This window comes from Leptodactylus fuscus, chromosome 1 (assembly GCF_031893055.1).
Source record: "Leptodactylus fuscus isolate aLepFus1 chromosome 1, aLepFus1.hap2, whole genome shotgun sequence".
Taxonomy (NCBI): Eukaryota; Metazoa; Chordata; class Amphibia; order Anura; family Leptodactylidae; genus Leptodactylus; species Leptodactylus fuscus.
This window is the reverse complement of record NC_134265.1, coordinates 274,679,188-274,681,488: the sequence shown is the minus strand read 5'-3', so window position 1 is coordinate 274,681,488 and position 2,301 is coordinate 274,679,188. Positions and strand designations below refer to the sequence as shown.

Genomic DNA, 2,301 nt, shown 5'->3' with positions numbered 1-2,301 from the left:
TGTGCCTTTACGCACCTGTCTACCTGAGAAAAACATTGACCACTATGCTTGGCTGTGACAGCTGTAGCATCTGCCAGGGGGGCCCAGTGGGCACCAGATGTTGAGTATGAGAGATGAATAAATCCATCAGGTAATGGGCCCTATTTACTTACTGATCCCCATTCTTGCTCACTGCCGCCTCTGCCTCCCCTTCTGCCTTCCAGGGCACTCAGTGTGTCCCATATAAAATAGCTGGGGCCCACTGCTATGGGACATTATATTGTGTGAGAGGGCTGCTATGGGACATTATACTGTTTACAGGAGCCACTATGGAACAATATACTCTATGAAGGAGCCGCTAAGGGATATTATATTGTGTGTAGGAGCCAAAATGGGACATTATACTTTGTGGAGGGGCCACTTTGGAAAATTATATTGTGTAGAGGGGTGTGACGAATTATAGTGTTTGGAGGCCACTTTGAGACATTATAGTGTGTGCAAATTGGGAGTTATATTGTGTGGAGGTAAAAAAAAGGGGCTCTGTGCTGTGGGGGGGCCCAAGTTAAAAGTTTGCTATGGGGCCCAGTCTTTGCTTGTTACACCCCTGTATTGACCCACAACCCTAGATAGTTGAAATACATTACCATTATAGGCATATTTTGGATCTATTTTTCATTTTCTTATTATATCCTTATTATGTCTTGTGCAGAATATCTGAAGAAGGTCCAGAGTGGATCGAAACAGCACACTGTGATTTTGTTAATGGACTGCAACACCATTATCAATACAAACAAGGAAAATTTCCTAATTACTCATTGATTAAAAAGGATCTTTCATTACATTTATCAACTCCAGTTCTTAGAATGTTAATAGGTGCTTCTCTGCTCATTCTTGTTGAAATGTTTTCTCTAGCCCACACCATTCTTGAGAAAACAATGTAGTTAGTTTTGCTGCTTTTTATCCTACTTAGGCTCTGTACTGACAGATGGGCAGTGTTATCCAGGACCAGGGAAGGGGGTGTGATTCAGAGCTCCAATCAGAGATGGACAGAATCAAAGTTCAGAATTATACCCCTTACTTGCTCCTGCCTGATACTACCCACTTGATAGTACTATTAAATAATGCAAAGAACTAGACTTGGCAGAGGTAGTGAAATGTCCTGCTAGAATGATCCACCGCTAGACTCTAAGTGGTGGACCACTCGGCTCGAGCGTCGATCAAGAACGCAGCTAGCTGCGAGAATTAGTGTGAATTACAGGACACATTGATCATCGACACTTCGAACGCACCTTGTGACCCCAGGTTCCTCCAGGGGCTACGCTTGTGTGATGGTCCTGCTAGAATGGTAAAAATTTCTATTCCTTTGAGACAGAGTGAGTTCCTTTCTGAGCGTTGGTTTCTATTGGAATACCACTTTGGTTGACTTGTCCACTGCAGCTATTTGGAAAAAACGGCGGTTTGGCACTTTTGAATTTTTTCCTGCTACGACATTTACCGTACGGGAAAAATATTCCTATAGCTTTGTAGAGCATTTATGTTATTTATAGGTATATGGCAGCACCTTATCCATACATTGATCAAATTCTGTGTTACATTAGAGATTAGAGGATGTTATTTCTGTTTGTGCAAGAAAAAAAGTAAGAAAAGAATTTATGAGCAGAAATATTTGCAGTGGACACAAACATAGTCCAGATCAGTGAGGTAAACTCGCTTTACTCCACTGAGACTTCAAAAATTTACTTAACAGTAGATATACTTTTGGCAGCTAAAATAACAGGGAACAGGGTCAAACAGCTGTTTTGAAGAGACACACTCAAGAAGGTATCTGGACTCTGAAGACAGACAATGGTGCAAGAGTAATGAAAAAAAATCTTATCTGGATAAAAGCAAGAAAAATATATTTAAAAAAAGAACAAAAACAATTTGTTAAAATTCCTTGGAGTAAAAATATACAAAGACTCCAAAAATAGGAGAGCCAGCTGCTGCTTCCTTCTAATATAGACCTGACCCATTTAGCTATGCACGCTAACAGCTTTTAGAACTAAGAACAAACAAATCTTTCTGTGTATCACATGAGCAAGTTTTATGGAATATAATTGTAATAATAAAATGGTACTATATGCCCATCTGTCCAACAAGACCATGCATTCCAACAATATTGTTTTGCTGTGGTATTTGTTTGCAGTCATGGATAGCTACCAGTATAGGAGACATAAGAGCTGCCATCTTAAGTGTTTCATCAAAGTTGAAGGCAAGAATAGAAAATTGCATACAGACCCATACCCATAGACTGTACCACTGCCATGGGATTTGCCCACCATG

At 40.3% G+C, this 2,301-nt stretch overlaps 1 non-coding gene across 1 annotated transcript; it reads left to right on the top strand.

The window, feature by feature from the left end:
• Positions 1–1,160: 1,160 nt before the first annotated feature.
• On the top strand, positions 1,161–1,314 carry LOC142190607 (5.8S ribosomal RNA). The gene has a single exon (XR_012714293.1). It is a non-coding gene; the product is annotated as a 5.8S ribosomal RNA (ribosomal RNA).
• Positions 1,315–2,301: the final 987 nt, after the last annotated feature.